The sequence below is a fragment of the Eleutherodactylus coqui genome, chromosome 1 (assembly GCF_035609145.1).
Source record: "Eleutherodactylus coqui strain aEleCoq1 chromosome 1, aEleCoq1.hap1, whole genome shotgun sequence".
NCBI classification, from domain to species: Eukaryota; Metazoa; Chordata; class Amphibia; order Anura; family Eleutherodactylidae; genus Eleutherodactylus; species Eleutherodactylus coqui.
Genome location: NC_089837.1, coordinates 189,407,138 through 189,428,572, shown reverse-complemented (window position 1 = coordinate 189,428,572; position 21,435 = coordinate 189,407,138). Strand labels below are relative to the sequence as shown.

Here is a 21,435-nt window from a genome sequence, read left to right as displayed (position 1 = left end):
TTTCTCCTTCTGCCCCTGGTAAAAAATAAAAATCTGGGCCTAAACTGAGCATTATTGGAAAAATGTGAATTTTTCGTTCTCAACTCAAATTGTTAAAAAAAATTCCTCAAGTACCTGTGGGTTCAAACCGCTCACTACACCCCTTAAAAAATTCCCTGAGGGGTGTAGTTTCCAAAATGGGGTCAGTTGTTGGGGGTTTCAAATGCACTGGTACCTCAGGGGCACTGCAAACACTACATGGGGTCTGAAAATTATTCCAGCAAAATCTGCATTCAAAAAGCCAAGAAGCGCTCCTATCCTTCTGAGTCCTGCCATGTGCCCATACAACAGGCTACGTCCACATATGGGGCATTTCCGTGTTCGAGAGCAACTGGGTAACGCATCATGGGGAACGTTTTTTCCTTCTGCCACTGGTAAAAAATATAAATCTGGGCCTAAAGCTGAACATTATGTGAAAAATGTGATTTTTTTGTATTGAACTCAAACTGTTAAAAAAATTCCTCAAATACCTGTGGGTTCAAACCGCTCACTACACCCCTTAAAAAATTCCCTGAGGGGTGTAGTTTCCATAATGGGGTCAGTTGTTGGGGGTTTCAAATGCACTGGTACCTCAGGGGCACTGCAAACACTACATGGGGTCTGAAAATTATTCCAGCAAAATCTGCATTCAAAAAGCCAAGAAGCGCTCCTATCCTTCTGAGTCCTGCCATGTGCCCATACAACAGGCTACGTCCACATATGGGGCATTTCCGTGTTCGAGAGCAACTGGGTAACGCATCATGGGGTACGTTTTTTCCTTCTGCCACTGGTAAAAAATATAAATCTGGGCCTAAAGCTGAACATTATGTGAAAAATTTGATTTTTTCGTATTGAACTCAAACTGTTAAAAAAAATTCCTCAAACATCTGTGGGTTAAAACCGCTCACTACACCCCTTAATAAATTCCCTGAGGGGTGTAGTTTCCAAAATGGGGTCAGTTATTGGGGGTTTCAAATGTACTGCTACCTCAGGGGCACTGCAAACACTACATGGGGTCTGAAAATTATTCCTGCCAAATCTGCATTCAAAAAGACAAGAAGCGCTCCTTTCCTTCTGAGACCTACCATGTGCCCATACAACAGGCTACGTCCACATATGGGGCATTTCTAAAAACTGCGGAATCTGGGTAATACATTCCAAGTTTTGTTTCTTTGCTAACTCCTACTGTTTTATATAAAAAAGGTTTTATATTGAAAATCAGTAGAAAAAAGGAACTGTTCTAATTTTTGATGCACTTTCCTTTAATTCCTGTAAAACATCTAAAGGGTTAATAAACTTTCTAAATGCCATTTTGAATACTTTGAAGGGTGCTGATTTTAAAATGGGGCAATTCATGGGGGATTCTGATATACAGGCTCGGCAAAACTATGTCTGAACTGCATTGGTCCTTAAAAAATTTAGATTTTGAAATTTGCTAGTAAATGTGAAAAATTACTGCTAAATTTATATACTTTGTGGAGTCTGCAAAAAGTAAAATAACACTTAAAAAATGATTGCTGTGTAAAGTAGGCCTATGGGAAATGTTAATTAATAACTATGTTGTGGTGTTTGACTTTCTATCTTACAAAGAAAACAATTCAAAGTTTGAAAATTGTGAATTTTTCCAAATTTTCAGTAAATTTGGATTTTTTTTCCTAATAAGGACAAAATTTATTGATGAAATTTTTACACTAACATAAAGTACAATATGTCACGAAAAAACAATCTCAGAATCACCTTGATAAGTAAAAGCATTCAAAAGTTATTAGCACAGAAAGTGACAGATGTCAGATTTGAAAAATAAGGCTTGGTCCTTAAGCTCAAAATAGGCCATGTCATTAAGGGGTTAATACATCCCAGAATTGTGTTCGCCTTTTTGGCTGCTGCATCACATTGTTGACTCATGTTCAGTCTATGATCTATTAGTATACCCAAGTCTCTTTCACATGTACTGCTTAGCCCAATTCCTCTCATTCTGTATGTTTTTTTTTTTCATTTTTCTTGCCCAGATGTAGAACTTTGCATTTCTCCTTGTTAAATAATAATTCTGTTAGTTGCCGCCCACTGTTCAAGCTTTTCAAGATCTTTTTGAATTCTCTCTCTTCCCTAGTGTTAGCTATCCCTCCTAGCTTTGTGTCTGTAGATGTGATCAGTTTCTCATCAATTCCCTCCTCCAGATCATTTATAAAAATGTTGAACAACACTGGGCTTAGGACAGAGCCTTGTGGTACCCCACTTGATACATTTTTTCCACTTGAATGTGCAGCCATTTATGACCACTCTTTGAGTACAATCACTCAGCCAGTTGTGAATCCACCTAACAGCTGCCTTGTCCACCCCATATTTGGTCATTTTTTTCACTAAGTATGGTATGAGATACGTTGTCAAATGCTCTACTAAAGTCAAGATGTACTATATGCACCGTATTTCCCTGATCAACCCACTCGGTGATACTGTCATAAAAGGAAATTAGATTAGTCTAGCATGATTTGTTTGTTACAAACCCATGCTGGCTCTAATGAGTTAATTACTCCATTTTCATCCTAGTACTTGCATACACGGTGTTTAATAATTTGTTAAAAGATAATAGAAGTCAGGCTCCCATGCCTGTGGTTTCCTGGATCTACCTTCTTCCCTTTTTTTGAAGATGGGAATAACATCTTCTGGGACTTCTCCTGTTCTCCAGGGATTTTCAATGATTATGGCGAGTGGCTCAGCAATTACCTCCACTGCTTCCTTTGGTATCCTGGGATGTAATTCATCTGGAGCTTGAGACTTGATTTAATTTAAGTTAGCTACGTTTTCCCTCACCATCTCTTGGCTTATAGATAGCCTACATTCTCTTATTCGCCCAATAGCATAGGGAAGATCAGTTGATGTTACATCTACTTGCTGAGAGAAAACAGATACAAAATAGGAATTTAAAAGTTCGGCCTTCTCAACATCATTCTTAACCAATTCACCATTTTCATCTTTAAATCTTGTACAGCATCTCAGCAGATGTAGCATACAGGCCTGGCTATGATACAGAGTCTCGGCAGACATATCCAAGCTGGCCCTGTGTGATATGTCTGCTGAGCTGCTGTATCTAAGCTGATGTGATAAATCTGCTGACATGCTGTATCGCACTGGCCTAGATACAGCATTTTGGCAGATGTGGGGTCACTTTTAATGTGGGGTCACTTTTTAAATTACTTTCAATGGTATAAGATTGCATCTGTGACGGCTTTTAGATTCTTTCATCCCCACTGTATGTCGTCTCATCACTGAACACTGTAACAGTGCTGTTAGTGTTCAGTGATAAGAGGACATGCCACGGAGATGAAGGAATCCCCTGTCACAGCTGTCAGAGCAGTGGCAGGAGACCGCGATCTTATACCATTGACAGTAATAAAAGATTGTGATCTCCTGCTACAGCTCTGACAGCTGTGGTAGGGGATTCCTTCATCTCCGTGGCATGACCCCTCATCACTGAACACTGGCATGACTTGTCGCTGGCCCCTTTGAAAGCAATGTGATAAAGGGATTCCCCGCAGGTATGCGAGCCCGTTTTCACATAAAATGTCTCGCATCCAGGAAACTCACATCGATTGAGAGAGCGATATTGGGCTATCACTCACAGCCCGATATCGCTCTTGCCAATGCGCAGGAGTCCTAACAGCGTGCACCTTCCATAATGACATTGGTCCTCAAGTCATGTGACAGGTGTTGTCGGGAGCACGCACACTGAAGAAGAAAGAGCAGTGTGCGTGCTCCCAACAACTTTGAATGATTTTACAGATCAGCTTTACAAGGAGAAGATAAGGAAGATAAAGGTGAGCAGAATAACCCCTTTAATATGTTGTGGTGAAAACATTTGTGATACATAGAAGAAAAAAATGTACAAAAAACATGTGTGTGTGTGTGTGTGTGTGTGTGTGTGTATATATAAAAACAAAGGAGCCAAAAGAGTAGAAAGGATTAGAAGGTTTAGGAGGGTAATATTGCGCCAAAGTTATTTTTGCTAATAAAAAAAAAATCTTGGATATTAATATTTTGTTCAGTGTTGTCATTATTGCTAATAAAAAAGCCAGTTGGAAATTTAAAAAAACAAATGTTTGTATTCAGTTTGTGAGTTTAACATGTAGGTTATGTGTTTGTTTTGATTTGCACTGAATGGATGTATTTGGGTTTATGTGGATTTTATGGATATTTTTTTGGGTGGGATAGTTGATTGATCAATAGTCCTGCTGTCAAGCTAGTGCGCTGAGCTCTCGCCCCCTCTCCGCCCCTCACCACTGTTTGCAATGGGGGGATGGGGAGTGGAGCTAAGTCCCACCTCTCCCACTAGACTCCTACTAATCAAAACTTTTGCTGTGTAGCTCTGTCATGTGAAGTTTTTTAAAAAGTAGTTACTTTTTAAAACTTGGTGTGAGGTGGGGTCTCCATGGATTGAACTTGTTTTGCCGTCACATCCCACAGATACTTGATCAGATTGAAATTTGGAGGATAAGTGAACCTCTCAAAGACTTTGTTTCTCAGACCTGCTGAAAGAGGTGTAGGAGATCACTGTTAATGTGTTATAATGAGCTTGCCCAACACCCTCCTGGTTATTAGAAGTTGGTTTCCTTTTTAGTCCCTGCTTTCAGGTTAATGAGGAAACCTCATATATGTAATGGGGGCTGTATATAAGAGTGAAACCTGCCCACTCCAGGCAGATCCAGACCTCATGGGATGTAGGAAGGGAGTTATTCCCAGTTTCCTAAATATTCCCTCCAGAAAGCCAAATACCTACTTGGTTATAGCTAGTCCGAAGCAGGTATCAGATTTCAGCCATACATATAGTGGGACTGAAACCCCATTTTACTAAAACGGCTCTGCACTGAACTGAGTGTTACTTTCAGTTTCCCTTCAGCAGACCTGACCTAATTAGCTCTGCTGCATCATTGCTGCTTTCTGTTATAGTTCTTCATAATTGGTGTAGTGTATTTCTAGTGCCACCTGCTTGGCGTTTGCTGGAGTCTGAAGCAACTTTGGCTCATCCTCTGTGGCTAAGTAATAGCCCCAGTCTGATTGTTTCTAGTTAGTGTTCTAGATGGGGATTGGTGTGCAGTTCAGGCGCTAGTAGAAGGTTAGGTGACCGATGGCCCTATAGGGAGATTAGTGGTCCAGTCACATTGATAGGATAGACTAAACTAGGGACTAGTATAGTGTAGTCCGGCTTGTTTCTGGATTCAACTCCTTTGTGGAATTGTTGGGCCAGAAGAGTTGCTGCACTACTTATCATCCTTCCTATCCGGACCTCCATCAGAACTCTGTTCACACCTTGCAGATTCCTGTATCTACAATCAACCACAGAGGAGCCTCCTGCAACATGACTCTTCTTCATCTCTGATGACTCAGGTATCATGCATGAGACGTCATATATAAATATATTTTTTTCACATTTTCAACTGGAAGATCTCAAATATGCGCAAACATACTGTACAATTTTTTTGCTAAGATATATATTTCCATCTGTTTACTTTATTCTGGCGCACATTTGAAAAACATTTGTTTTTTTTACATTTTTTTTATTTTTATCCATTTAGGAGACTTACAGTTCACCGAAAAACAAAAATTAAAATCTAACTTTATTTATTGCTAAAATTAATTAGGGACAGACACATACATATAGGTTGAGTGAGGTGGGGATCCAGTCATTAGAAAAATACCAGAGATCCTCACACCTCATGACCCATTCCTAGTGATTATATTACATTCCGGGTACCATGTATCCACCCAGCCAGTTTTGGTATTGGGCTAATATATAGGACAACCCTCACACTGCAGAAAAGACAGTGATATCACTGGTTGGGAAGGCACTTATTTTTTAATTTGTCCGGGAGCCCCCTTCATGGCTTCACAGACTACGGATTGTACAATGACAACCCGTGTGTGTATAGAAATCCATTAAGTCAGAGAAAGAGCAATGACTCTTATTTCGTGTATTTCGACACTGCCTTCCAAACTCAAGCACAAAGTCAGGATTGAACTCTCATAATCCACAGTTTAGTTTTGATAAACTACTAGGTAGTTACTTACTCAGACTAAAAGGGAGAATAAAAGATGTGAGCATGCTTAGCTGATATATAAATCACAATCTATTGTCCCCCCCCCCCCCCACCACCAGTCTGTGACTTTAAACCCCACACCACTAAAATAAAAGCTGGAGATGAAAGGGTTACATTAATCCAGACAGTGAGAACAGAGCAAAAGATGTGAGTTGTTCATAGCTGGCATACAAGCCACACTCTGTTACTTTCACAGTCTGTGAATTTTAGACCTCATACCGCAAAATCAAAGTAGAGATGAAGGGGTTAATTTTAATGTGGACTGTGAGAGTAGGCACCTATGCAGTACTAGGCTGACACTGCACTTTGTGTCCCTCTCCCTGTGACAATAATTTTGTAAAGATATCAATTTGCATGTCCAGCACTGAAGGGGTTAACTTAACTAGTGTGGTTAAGTATCTTGCAAGTCAGGGCACTGCTGGTAATCTCCCTACTTAGGTCCCCTTATAGTATACTCTCTATACACAAGTAACACTGGAGCTGAACACCATTTTTCTTAAGTGAGAGTTCTGGCTGTCTATTACAGCGCTATTGCCGTGATGAATAGCTGCCTAACTGGGCACCCTTGCAGCCATCTGATGAGAAGTATCAGGCGGCTAGCTAGCTCTATACTGACTTGCTAAATGGAGGAAACTAACTCACTAAATGGCACCACATTGACGCGTTTCTGCAGCCAGCTGACCGCACTGTTCATCACTGGATAGCTCCCCTGCTACTGCGATATATCACAGCAGGACCTCAGTGCTAGGATCAGCACTGGCCAGCTCCCTTCATATGTTTTATAGTGCTGTATTAGTCCAATACATATTTCAGCACTACTTCATTTCAGATATTAATGAGGGGAATAAAGGGACCCGAATACCATCTAGGTCATTTATAGGGTGTCTATAAGAAAGGGGAGGGGGAATCAATGTCCTGGAAGGGATTATTTCAAGTTAGTTTATGCCGAAAGCAAAAAAAACTGTATGTATATACATTTCTGCAGTTTAATTTGTCTGGTTAGGCATGCATCATTCTAAAATCACACTCAAGAACTGGAAACCTGAATATTAGGATTTGTTACTGCTACAGATTAAAGGGCTAGACAACCCAGCGATTGCTTCGGAGACAAACTGTTGTTCCACCCATTTTGCCTCCCTACATTCACAGGGCATAGTCAGGGATCTAGAAATCTTTCAATTATTCTATTATTAGATGAATGATGTGCAGGAGACTTGCTCATTCAAACCCTTTGGAGAGCAAGTTTGTAGTCTATAAATCCAGATACATTCTTTCTGCAATAATTTTTTGTCAATATTTCCTCTTCTTCTATTACACCATATTAGCTCTATGCCCTGGAATTGTAGTACACTTGGGTCATTGTCATGACAATCCCTCATGTGGTTTGCTAGGCTCGTGTGTTCACTCCTCCGAATATTCCCCACGTGAGCTAGTATACTTTTCCAGAATTATTTTGTTTTGCCCATGTATTACATAGGGCAAGGACAAGTTGCCATATATACTACTCCTGAAGTTTTACAATTATTGAAGTCACAGATCTCATATGACTTATTTTTTTAATATATTGCCAGGCTCTGCAATCTGAGCAAGGATACATGCTTCTAACTTTTTTAGATAACCATGTCTCTCTCGGTAGTTCAGGGGTGAAATGATTGTGGACTAGGTGATCCCTTAGGTTTCTGCCCCTCCGGTATGTAATTGAGGGTCTATTTCCCAGACATTCTGCTAGATCCTTAACCTTAAGCAGGATGTTCCAATACTTGCTTAGTATCCTATTTACATTCACTGATTGATCATCCTATGTACCGATTATTCTGATCAATTTTTGTGACCCGATTTTGGGCTTGACACTTAACAGGTCTCTCCTGTTTATCTCCCTAGTTGTCCTCAGGGCTTCCTCAAGAGTATCCCTAGGGTAACCTCACTCCATGAATCTTCTGGTCATGTCTTTTGCTTGGACAAATGTGTGGTCTTTTTTAATATATTGCCAGGCTCTGCAATCTGAGCAAGGATACATGCTTCTAACTTTTTTAGATAACCATGTCTCTCTCGGTAGTTCAGGGGTGAAATGATTGTGGACTAGGTGATCCCTTAGGTTTCTGCCCCTCCGGTATGTAATTGAGGGTCTATTTCCCAGACATTCTGCTAGATCCTTAACCTTAAGCAGGATGTTCCAATACTTGCTTAGTATCCTATTTACATTCACTGATTGATCATCGTATATACCGATTATTCTGATCAATTTTTGTGATCCGATTTTGGGCTTGACACTTAACAGGTCTCTCCTGTTTATCTCCCTAGTTGTCCTCAGGGCTTCCTCAAGAGTATCCCTAGGGTAACCTCACTCCATGAATCTTCTGGTCATGTCTTTTGCTTGAGCCTCAAATTCAAGTCCCTCAGAGCAATTTCTCTTAGCTCTAATGTATTGCCCCTTTGGTATTCATCTCTTGAGGGTGGTGGGATGATAACTCTCCCAGTGTAAGAGGCTGTTCGTGGCAGTTGGTTTACGGTGGATTCTTTGCAAATTTCCTGTTTTAGACTTGGATATATTCAAATCCAGAAAAGTTATATTCTGATTTTTGGATGTCAGATGTTAAGAATAGACTCAATTGATTATTATTTAGGGACTTAACAAATTCCTCAAACTCCGCCACTGTGCCAGACCAAAGAATAAAAACATCATCGATAAACATAACCCATAATTCGATTAGGTTCATCCATTTTTCATTTGGCTCCTGGAACACAAATCTCTCCTCCCACTAGCCCAGAAAGAGACACTCATAAGTTGGGGCACAGGGGCTCCCTATAGCAGTCCTCCTAAACTGGTGGAAGAATCGTCCCTCAAACAAGAATAAATTGTGTTCCAGGATGAACTTCAGCAATTCCAGGACAAAAATTACTATGGAGTTTCATATGGGTTTCTTTCTGGTCAAGGAAGAAGCGGCTGGCCTCAATTCCATCTTTGTGTGCGATATTACTATACAAGACCTCAACATCTTGACTATCTAGGAGGGTATTGTCTGATACAGCAATCCTCTCCAGGCATTTCAGGAGGTTGTAGTATCCTGAGTGTAAGACGGTAAAGCCTCCACGAAGGACCTGAGTATTATGTCAATATATTGGCTTGCCCTGTGTCAGGGAATATATCCTTGGCACAATAGGTCTTCCCTTTAAGGGGAAAAGGCCTTTGTGTACCTTCGGGAGTGCATAGAATGTTGCTTTCTGGGGCATAATTGGACAAATGTACTCATACTCACTATCGCCCAGAATTCCCTCATTCCTTGCCTTTTGTAGTAGTATTTTCAGATCTGAAAGAAATCCATCAGTGGGGTCAGAGGGTAAGGTCCCGTAATTCGCTGTCCCTCAAGTTTCTGAGGCAGATTTCCCTTTATTCCTGGCGTCCTATTACAACCAGGTTACTCCCCTTATCCGATGGCTTGAGAATGATGCTGGAGTCCTTTTCTAGGGATAGCAATGCTTTTTTTCTCATCACTGGAGAGATTCTGGGTTTGATAGTTTTTAGTTTTGGAGAGCATCTCGAGTTCCTCATTGACCAGTGTCTCAAATATGTCAATCTATGGGCATTCTCCTGATGGGGTTATACTAGTACCTTTGGGTTTGAGTTCTCTAAATGGACCTTGACCAGGAGCCCTCTCACCCTCCTGAGATAGTTCCTCAAGAAAGTCTAAAGTTTATAAATAGTCACAGGCAGGTACAACTCCGCAATGGGAATTCCGTGTGCACCCACAGCATGGGTGGCTCCCTGAAACCCACCGGCTGTACAGAAATAAATCCCATTGCATTGCCCATCACAGCTGAGGTAACGACAGGTTTAATGCAGGTGGTCTTCGGCCCACAGTGCATGCCCCAGTCTGACCGGGGTTTTTAATACATAGATACTGGCAGGTACAAATCCCTAATTTGAAGTCCCCATGGACCCACAGCATGGGTGGCTCCCTGGAACCCACCGGCGGTACATAAATAAATCCCATTGCAGTGCCCATCACAGCTGAGGTAACGTCAGGTTTAATGCAGGTGGTCTTCGGCCCACACTGAACGCCCAAGTCAGACTGGGGTTCTTTAGAAGTGGACACATGCATTTACAACTCCGTGTGGACCGACAGCATGGGTGGCTCCCTGGAACCCACCAGCGGTACATAAATATATCCCATTGCAGTGCCCAGCACAGCTAAGGTAACGTCAGCTTTAATGCAGGTGGGCTAAAAATTACTAGGATTACAATGTAGGCGAGGGCCCAAAAAAATTGGTGTACCAACAGTACTAATGTACCTCAGAAAAATTGCCCATGCCCAACCAAAAGGGCAGGTGAAACCCATTAATCGCTTTGGTTAATGTGGCTTAAATTGTAACTAGGCCTGTAGGCGGCCCAGTTAAAATAAAAATTGGTTCAGGTGCAAGTTTCAACGTTTTATTGAATTGAGAATTGAAACGTATAAACATTGTTTACAAAAGTTATATGACTGAGCCTTGTGGGCCTCAGAAAAATTGCCCGTTCAGCGTGATTACGTGAGGTTTCAGGAGGAGGAGCAGGAGGAGGAGGATGAATATAATACACAGATTGATGAAGCAAAAAGGTCCCCTTTTTTATGGTGATAGAGAACAATGCTTCCATCCGCGGGTGCAGCCTACGTATTGTTTAGGTATCGCTGCTGTCCGTTGGTGGAGAAGAGAAGTCTGGGGAAATCCAGGATTTGTTCATTTTTATGATTGTAAGCTTCTCGGCACTGTCAGTTGACAGGCGGGTACGCTTATCCATGATGATTCCCCCAGCCGCACTAAACACCCTCTCTGACAAGAAGCTAGCCGCAGGACAAGCAAGCACCTACAGGGCATACAGCGCGAGTTCAGGCCACGTGTCCAGCTTCTACACCCAGTAGTTGTAGGGGGCAGAGGCGTCACGGAGGACGGTCATGCGATCGGCTACGTACTCCCTCACCATCCTTTTACAGTGCTCCCGCCGACTCAGCCTTGACTGGGGAGTGGTGACACAGTCTTGCTGGGGAGCCAAAAAGCTGTCAAAGGCCTTGGAGTGTGTTCCCCTGCCTATGCTGTACATGCTGCCTGATCTCTGCGCCTCCCCTGCTACCTGGCCCTCGGAACTGCGCCTTCTGCCACTAGCGCTGTCGGATGGGAATTTTACCATCAGTTTGTCCGCCAGGGTCCTGTGGTATAGCATCACTCTCGAACCCCTTTCCTCTTCGGGTATGAGAGTGGAAAGGTTCTCCTTATACCGTGGGTCGAGCAGTGTGTACACCCAGTAATCCGTAGTGGCCAGAATGCGTGCAACGCGAGGGTCACGAGAAAGGCATCCTAACATGAAGTCAGCCATGTGTGCCAGGGTACCTGTACGCAACACATGGCTGTCCTTACTAGGAAGATCACTTTCAGGATACCCCTCCTCCTCCTCCTCAGGCCATATACGCTGAAAGGATGACAGGCAAGCAGCATGGGTACCCTCAGCAGTGGGCCAAGCTGTCTCTTCCCCCTCCTCCTCATGCTCCTCCCCCTCCTCCTCCTCCTCCTCAACGCGCTGAGATATAGACAGCAGGGGGCTCTGACTATCCAGCGACATACTGTCTTCCCCCGCCTCCGTTTCCGAGTGCAAAGCGTCTGCCTTTATGCTTTGCAGGGAACTTCTCAAGAGGCATAGCAGAGGAATGGTGATGCTAATGATTGCAGCATCGCCGCTCACCATCTGGGTAGACTCCTCAAAGTTTCCAAGGACCTGGCAGATGTCTGCAAACCAGGCCCACTCTTCTGTAAAGAATTGAGGAGGCTGACTTCCACTACGCCGCCCCTGTTGGAGTTGGTATTCCACTATAGCTCTACGCTGCTCATAGAGCCTGGCCAATATGTGAAGCGTAGAGTTCCACCGTGTGGGCACGTCGCACAGCAGTCGGTGCACTGGCAGATTAAACCGATGTTGCAGGGTGCGCAGGGTGCGCAGGGTGGCAGCGTCCGTGTTGGACTTGCGGAAATGTGCGCTGAGCCGGCGCACCTTCTCTGAGCAGGTCTGACAAGCGTGGGTAGCTTTTCAGAAAGCGCTGAACCACCAAATTAAAGACGTGGGCCAGGCATGGCACGTGCGTGAGGCTGCCGAGCTGCAGAGCTGCCACCAGGTTACGGCCGTTGTCACACACGACCGTGCCCGGTTGGAGGCTCAGCGGCGAAAGCCAGCGGTCGGTCTGCTCTGTCAGACCCTGCAGCAGTTCGTGGGCCATGTGCCTCTTCTCTCCTAAGCTGAGTAGTTTCAGCACGGCCTGCTGATGCTTGGCCACCGCTGTGCTGCCACACCGCGCGACACCGACTGCTGGCGACGTGCTGCTGCTGACACATCTTGATTGCGAGACAGAGGTTGCATAGGAGGAGGAGGAGAAGGGTGGTTTAGTGGAGGAAGCATACACCGCCACAGATACCAGCACCGAGCTGGGGCCCGCAATTCTGGGGGTGGGTAGGACGTGAGCAGTCCTAGGCTCTGACTCGGTCCCAGCCTCCACTAAATTCACCCAATGTGCCATCAAGGAGATATAGTGGCCCTGCCCGCTTGTGCTTGTCCACGTGTCCGTTGTTGGACCTTGGCAGTAACCGCGTTGGTGAGGGCGCGTACAATGTTGCGGGAGACGTGGTCGTGCAGGGCTGGGACGGTACATCGGGAAAAGTAGAGGCGATTGGGAACCGAATAGCGCGGGGCCGCCGCCGCCATCATGTTTTTGAAAGCCTCCGTTTCCACAAGCCTATACGGCAGCATCTCCAGGCTGATCAATTTGGCTATGTGCACGTTTAACGCTTGAGCATGCGGGTGCGTGGCAGCGTACTTGCGCTTGCGCTCAAACATTTGCGCTAGCGACGGCTGGACAGTGCGCTGAGAGACATTGGTGGATGGGGCCAAGGACAGCGGAGGTGAGGGTGTGGGTGCAGGCCGGGAGACGGTAGTGCCTGTGTCCTGAGAGGGGGGTTGGATCTCAGTGGCAGGTTGGGGCACAGGGGGAGAGGCAGTGGTGCAAACCAGAGGCTGTGAACGGCCTTCATCCCACCTTGTGGGGTGCTTGGCCATCATATGCCTGCGCATGCTGGTGGTGGTAAGGCTGGTGGTGGTGGCTCCCTGGCTGATCTTGGCGCGACAAAGGTTGCACACCACTGTTCGTCGGTCGTCTGCACTCTCAGTGAAAAACTGCCAGACCTTTGAGCACCTCGGCCTCTGCAGGGTGGCATGGCGCGAGTGGGGTGCTTTGGGAAACAGTTGGTGGATTATTCAGTCTGGCCCTGCCTCTACCCCTGGCCACCACACTGCCTCTTCCAACCTGCCCTGCTGCTGCACTTGCCTCCCCCTCTGAAGACCTGTCTTCAGTAGGCTTAGCAAACCAGGTAGGGTCAGTCACCTCATCGTCCTGCTGCTCTTCCTCCGAATCCTCTGTGCGCTCCTCCCTCGGACTTACTGCCCTTACTACTACCTGAGTGATAGACAACTGTGTCTCATCGTCGTTGTCCTCCTCACCCACTGAAAGCTCTTGAGACAGTTGCCGGAAGTCCCCAGCCTCATCCCCCGGACCCCGGGAACTTTCCAAAGGTTGGGCATCGGTCACAACAAACTCCTCCAGTGGGATAGGAACCATTGCTGCCCATTCTGGGCAGGGGCCCGAGAACAGTTCCTGGGAGTCTGCCTGCTCCTCAAAATGTGTCATTTTCATGGAGTGAGGAGGCTGGGAGGAAGGAGCAGCAGCAGCCAGAGGATTCAGAGTTGCAGCAGTGGACGGCGTAGAACTCTGGGTGGTCGATAGATTGCTGGATGCACTTTCTGCCATCCACGACAGGACCTGCTCACACTGCTCATTTTCTAATAAAGGTCTACCGCGTGGACCCATTAATTGCGAGATTTATCTGGGGACGCCAGAAACGTGCCTCTCTCCTAATCCCGCAGCAGTCGGCTGCGATGCACCTGGATCAGGAGCTCGGTCTGTGCCCACACCCTGACTTGGGCCTCCGCGTCCTCGCCCGCGTCCACGTCCTCTAGGCCTACCCCTACCCCTCAGCATGGTGTATTAACAGTAGTGCAGAAACAGAACGCTGTAATTAAATGTGCCGCTTATTGGCCTGTGGCTGGAGGCTGACTTTGCTTACGGAACGCACAGCAGAGCCAGGAAAGAATTTTGCGCAAGCCTGTAGTGAGACGTAGGTACGTATGACTGAGCTATTGGAATTCACAGCGCTCAAGCAGTCAAGTGGCCAAACGCCACTAGTAGGCCTTAAGTGTTTTGCTTCTATTTTTTGAAAGACTGAGTTGAGACAGCAGACAGATACTGTAGGCAGCGTATATATGTATACTGTTTCCCTGTGAACGGGATGACGGCGGTGATGTCACAGGCAACGCAGAGCCATGAAACAATTTAGCGCACGCCTATAGTGAGATGTAGGTGCGTATGTCTCAGCTAGTGGAATTCACAGCGCTGAATCAGTAAAGTGGCCAAACACCACTAGTAGGCCTTAAGTGTTTTGCTTCTATTCTTTGAAAGGCTGAGTTGACACAGCAGACAGATACTGTAGGCAGCGTATATATGTATACTGTTTCCCTGTGGATAAGATGTCGGCGGTGATGTCACAGGCAACGCAGAGCCAGGAAACAATTTAGTGCACGCCTGTAGTGAGACGTAGGTGCGTATGTCTCAGCTAGTGGAATTCACAGCGCTGAAGCAGTCAAGTGGCCAAACGCCACTAGTAGGCCCTTAAGTGTTTTGCTTCTATTTTTTGAAAGGCTGAGTTGAGACAGCAGACAGATAGTGTAGGCAGCGTAAATATGTATACTGTTTCCCTGTGGACGGGATGAAGGCGGAGATGTAATGGGCAACGCAGAGCCAGGAAACAGTTTTGCGCAAGCCTGCTGTAACACTTAGCTGCGTATTAATTAGGACTACTACCCCCAGCAGACACGCAGTACACTGAGGACGGTCACAGGCAGCCCAAATATAGTTTTTTCCCCAAATTTGTTTGAAAAAGCCCACTGCCTATATAGACAGTATATCTCTTTCACCTTTCCCACTGTCCCTGCCTCACCATTACTGGCCCTATACTATGTACAATGACTGCAAACTCAGGATGCAATGCTCTGCACCCCCGATATACAAAAAAAAAAAAAGTGCAACACTGCTAAAAGCAGCTTCAACAGTACTGCACACGATCAGATGTGGCCCTAAGAAGGACCGTTGGGGTTCTTCAAGCCTAAGATAACTCCTAACGCTCTCCCTATAGCAGCAGCAGCATCAATAGCACTTTCCCTGATCTATGTCACAACGCATCTGTGGCGAGCCGCGGGCAGGGCAGATTTAAATACTCGGGTGACACCTGATCTCCCCAGCCACTCACTGCAGGGGGGTGGTATAGGGCTGGAACATCACAGGAGGAAGTTGTAATGCCTTCCCTGTCTTTCTATTGGCCAGAAAAGCGCGCTAACATCTCAGAGATGAAAGTGAAAGTAACCCGAACATCGCGTGGTACTCGTCTCGAGTAACGAGCATCTCGAACACGCTAATACTCGAACGAGCATCAAGCTCGGACGAGTACGTTTGCTCATCTCTACTTACTAGACTAAAGTCCCAGTGAAGTAACTCTAAGGACTTTTACCCACTAGTGTTTTTTTTTTTTAAGTGCTGCGATATTGCTGCGTTTTTTTTTTTACTGCAAATGTTAATAGGACTTTCTAATGTTAAAATCGCATCGCACAAAAATCGCTGAAGCGCAAACTTATGATTTTTGTACGATGCAATTTTAACATTAGAAAGTCCCAATGACATTTGCAGTAAAATAACGCATTGATATCGCAGCGTTAAAAAATGCCAGTTGTAGACCTCAGAAGAAAACATGACAAATTGGTGGCCAATTTAAATTTGCACCACAAGTTAATTTCTGCGAAGATATTTTTTTGCAGTGTGTAAATGAGTTTTGTTAAAGGAATTCTGCCACCAGGTTCATGAAGCTTGACTGTGCGCTGAGCTCCGAGTCACAGAGATGCGCTGTGCCGGCTTCTCCTTGCCTGTAGCATGCAGAGTGACTGCTGTCTTCCTATACACAAGGGGAGAGCAGGTTAAGTCTGCATGATGCAGGCAGGGAGTTGCCGGCATAGCCTGCCTCTGTGACTCGGAACCCTGCTCCGAGTCAAACCTCATGAACCTGGTGACAGAATCCCTTTAACATCTCATCCACTTTGCTGGTACTGTAGTATTCACAATGTATGACTGTAGCCTAAAAGTGAATGATAGGGACAACGTCACGGCAGCAAACCTATTGATAAGAGAAAAAAACTCCTACGCTCAGAGTGCCTCAGACGTGAGACAGTACCTAAGTAAGGTCAAGCATTGACCAAGTGCTGTTTCACGTCTGGGGCACTCTGAGTGCAGGAGTTCTTTTCGCTATTCACTTCCAGTTCTCACCCCTCCCTGGGGCTGCTGGATGTCCTTCAGGACAGGGTGTCTCCCTTTTTGCACAGCACTCTTTCTACACACAGTTGTGGCAGGCATTCCCCACCAAAGGATTTGACTGCAATCAACTGGATACATGCTTAGAAGCGCTGTCCTACCAAGCTTGCTTCGCAAACCTATTGATGCTTTTGCTATGTGGGCCCGTAGTGACCTGGACTAGCACTACAGAATAGAAGTACTTTACCTGCAAGTTAAGAGCAACTGTTCCAACTACCAGTTTATTTAGCAACGGGTAGTTATGCTGGACTTCATTTAATAAGAAGAAGGAGTCAGAATAGGGAACTAAATTAGTTCATGATGATTAGGCAGTTCATGGTCGTAAATCACGTAGCTGGAGCTTAGCTGTAACGAGAGACAATTTGTATAAGGGTTCAAGCAATCCTGTGTGCAACAGCTAATAAATCATCCTAACGCTGAGAGAAATTATTGGTTTTTTAAAACCGTGCAGCTCTTCTTTCTACTGGCCAGCAGCACAGACACAAGCTTAAGACAAGAAGCAGAGAATCTTCATAGGAATTTCGTGAGCACTGGAGAAAACTTGAACACAGTGTTTCATGGTGGGCAATTTACTGTTAGTCGGAAGAAAGGCATTTTTAGATTTTGTCAGTTCTCTCTCTTTAGCTCCCCCTTAGCTCAGATGCTGCCTTCCTAGAGCTTATTTATCCATGTATAAAGTTTTAAACAGTGTATATGCAAGTTGTATATACAATTTCTGGTGTTTAATATTGTTGCAGACAACCACATGCCTGAAAGTAAATGGCAAGACTGTAGTTTACTTACAAATGTGTGTTACTTAGAGATGAGTGAACGTACTCGTCAGAGCTTGATGCTCGTTCGAGTATTAGCGTGTTCGAGATGCTCGTTATTCAAAACGAGCACCACGCGATGTTCGAGTTACTTTCACTTTCATCTCTGAGACGTTAGCACGCTTTTCTGGCCAATAGAAAGACAGGGAAGGCATTACAACTTCCCCCTGCGACGTTCAAGCCCTATTCCACCCCCCTGCAGTGAGTGGCTGGCGAGATCAGGTGTCACCCGAATATATAAATCGGCCCCTCCCGCGGCTCGCCACAGATGCATTCAGACATAGCTCAGGGAAAGTGCTGCTGATGCTGGAGCTGCTATTGGAGAGTGTTAGGAGTAATTTTAGGCTTCAAGAATCCCAACGGTCCTTCTTAGGGTCACATCTGACCGTGTGCAGTACTGCTGAGGCTGCTTTTTGCAGTGTTGCACATTTTTTTTTTTTTTTTGTATATCGGCCGTGCAGAGCATTGCGTGCAGAGCATTGCGTCCTGCAGTAATTTTACATAGTCCAGGGCCAGTAGTGGTGAGGCAGGGACAGAAGACATATACAGTCTATATAGGCAGTGGGCTTTTCCAAAAACATTTGGGAAAAAAAATCTATTTGGGCTGCCTGTGACCGTCCTCTGTGTACTGGGTCTCTGCTGGGGGTAGTTGTCCTAATTCATACACAGCCAGCTAAGTGTTACAGCAGGCTTGCACAAAATTCTTTCCTGGCTCTGTGTTGCCTGTTACATCACCGCTGTATTCCTGTCTACAGTGAAACAGTCTGCAGTAATTTTACATAGTCCAGGGCCAGTAGTGGTGAGGCAGGGACAGAAGACATATACAGTCTATATAGGCAGTGGGCTTTTCCAAAAAAATTTGGGAAAAAAAATCTATTTGGGCTGCCTGTGACCGTCCTCAGTGTACTGCGTCTCTGCTGGGGGTAGTTGTCCTAATTCATACGCAGCCAGCTACGTGTTACAGCAGGCTTGCGCAAAATTCTTTCCTGGCCCTGCTGTGCGTTCCGTAAGCGTTGTCAGCCTCCAACCACAGGCCAATAAGCGGCACATTAAATTAGAGCGTTCTGTTTCTGCACTACTGGTAATACACAATGCTGAGGGGTAGGGGTAGGCCTAGAGGACGTGGACGTGGACGCGGGCGAGGACGCGGAGGCCCAAGTCAGGGTGTGGGCACAGGCCGAGCTCCTGATCCAGGCGTATCGCAGCTGACTGCTGCGGGATTAGGAGAGAGGCACGTTTCTGGCTTCCCCACATTCATCTCACAATTAATGGGTCCACGCGGTAGACCTTTATTAGAAAATGAGCAGTGTGAGCAGGTCCTGTCGTGGATGGCAGAAAGTGCATCCAGCAATCTATCGACCACCCAGAGTTCTGCGCCGTCCACTGCTGCAACTCTGAATCCTCTGGCTGCTGCTCCTCCTTCCTCCCAGCCTCCTCACTCCATGAAAATGACACATTTTGAGGAGCAGGCAGACTCCCAGGAACTGTTCTCGGGCCCCTGCCCAGAATGGGCAGCAATGGTTCCGAATCCTCTCCCACTGGAGGAGTTTGTCGTGACCGATGCCCAACCTTTGGAAAGTTCCCGGGGTCCGGGGGATGAGGCTGGGGACTTCCGGCAACTGTCTCAAGAGCTTTCAGTGGGTGAGGAGGACGATGACGATGAGACACAGTTGTCTATCAGTGAGGTAGTAGTAAGGGCAGTAAGTCCGAGGGAGGAGCGCACAGAGGATTCGGAGGAAGAGCAGCAGGACGATGAGGTGACTGACCCCACCTGGTTTGCTACGCCTACTGAGGACAGGTCTTCAGAGGGGGAGGCAAGGGCAGCAGCAGGGCAGGTTGGAAGAGGCAGTGCGGTGGCCAGGGGTAGAGGCAGGGCCAGACCAAATAATCCACCAACTGTTTCCCAAAGCGCCCCCTCGCGCCATGCGACCCTGCAGAGGCCGAGGTGCTCAAAGGTCTGGCAGTTTTTCACTGAGAGTGCAGACGACCGATGAACAGTGGTGTGCAACCTGTGTCGCGCCAAGATCAGCCGGGGAGCCACCACCACCAGCCTCACCACCACCAGCATGCGCAGACATATGATGGCCAAGCACCCCACAAGGTGGGATAAAGGCCGTTCACCGCCTCCGATTTGCACCGCTGCCTCTCCCCCTGTGCCCCAATCTGCTACTGAGATCCAACCCCCCCCTCAGGACACAGGCACTACCGTCTCCTGGCCTGCACCCACACCCTCACCTACGCTGTCCTCGGCCCCATTCACCAATGTCTCTCAGCGCACCGTCCAGCCGTCGTTAGTGCAAGTGTTGGAGCGCAAGCGCAAGTACGCTGCCACGCACCCGCACGCTCAAGCGTTAAACGTGCACATAGCCAAATTTATCAGCCTGGAGATGCTGCCGTATAGGGTTGTGGAAACGGAGGCTTTCAAAGGTATGATGGCGGCGGCCCCGCGCTACTCAGTTCCCAGCCGCCACTACTTTTCCCGATGTGCCGTCCAAGCCCTGCACGACCACGTCTCCCGCAACATTGTACGCGCCCTCACCAACGCGGTTACTGCCAAGGTCCACTTAACAACGGACACGTGGACAAGCACAGGCGGGCAGGGCCACTATGTCTCCCTGACGGCACATTGGGTGAATTTAGTGGAGGTGGCTCCTACCCACCCCCAGAATTTCGAGCCCCAGCTCAGTGGTAGTATCTGCGGCGGTGTATGCTTCCTCCACTAAACCACCCTCCTCCTCCTCCTCCTCTTCCGCAACCTCTGTCTCGCAATCAAAATGTGTCAGCAGCAGCACGTCGGCAGCAGTCGGTGTCGCGCGGCGTGGCAGCACAGCGGTGGGCCATTGTCAGCAGGCCGTGCTGAAACTACTCAGCTTAGGAGATAAGAGGCCCACGGCCCACGAACTGCTGCAGGGTCTGACAGAGCAGTCCAACCGCTGGCTTGCGCCGCTGAGCCTCCAACCAGGCATGGTCGTGTGTGACAACGGCCGTAACCTGGTGGCGGCTCTGAAGCTCGGCAGCCTCACGCATGTGCTATGCCTGGCCCACGTCTTTAATTTGGTGGTTCAGCGCTTTCTGAAAAGCTACCCACGCTTGTCAGACCTGCTCGGAAAGGTGCGCCGAGATCAGGCAGCATGTGCAGCACAGGCAGGGGAACACTCTCCAAGGCCTTTGACAGCTTTCTGGCTCCCCAGCAAGACTGTGTCACCGCTCCCCAGTCAAGGCTGAGTCGGCGGGAGCACTGTAAAAGGATGGTGAGGGAGTACGTAGCCGATTGCACGACCGTCCTCCGTGATGCCTCTGCCCCCTACAACTACTGGGTGTCGAAGCTGGACACGTGGCCTGAACTCGCGCTGTATGCCCTGTAGGCGCTTGCTTGTCCTGCGGCTAGCGTCTTGTCAGAGAGGGTGTTTAGTGCGGCTGGGGGAATCATCACAGATAAGCGTTCCCGCCTGCCAACCGACAGTGCCGACAGGCTTACACTCATCAAGATGAACAAAGCCTGGATTTCCCCAGACTTCTCTTCTCCACCAGCTGACAGCAGCGATACCTAAGCAATACGTAGGCTGCACCCGCGAATGGAAGCATTGTTCTCTATCACCGTCAAAAACGGGGACATTTTTGCTTCATCAATCTGTGTATAATATTCATCCTCTTCCTCCTGCTCCTTCTCCTGAAACCTCACGTAATCACGCCAAACGGGCAATTTTTCTTAGGCCCACAAGGCTCAGTCATATAATTTTTGTAAACAATTTTTATACGTTTCAATGCTCATTAAAGCGTTGAAACTTGCACCTAAACCAATTTTTATTTTAACTGGGCTGCCTCCAGGCCTAGTTACAAATTAAGCCCCATTAACCAAAGCGATTAATGGATTTCACCTGCCCTCTTGGTTGGGCATGGACAATTTTACTGAGGTACATTAGTACTGTTGGTACACCAATTTTTTGGGGCCCTCGCCTACAGTTTAATCCAATTAATTTTTTGCCCACCTGCATTAAAGCTGACGTTACATCAACTGTGCTGGGCACT

At 46.7% G+C, this 21,435-nt stretch overlaps 1 protein-coding gene across 6 annotated transcripts in view; it reads left to right on the top strand.

Annotated features, from left to right (window-relative positions):
* The window catches only part of LOC136628716 (nicotinamide N-methyltransferase-like), a 320,553-nt gene that overhangs the window by 10,838 nt on the left and 288,280 nt on the right, over positions 1-21,435 (top strand). Inside the window, exon 2 of one of the 6 annotated variants that reach the window (XM_066604843.1) lies at positions 5,330-5,400. The exons of the other annotated variants lie outside the window; for them this stretch is intronic. The gene's annotated coding sequence lies outside the window, so the exon portion shown is untranslated. The remainder of the gene's footprint in view (positions 1-5,329; positions 5,401-21,435) is intronic. 6 annotated transcript variants of the gene reach the window in all.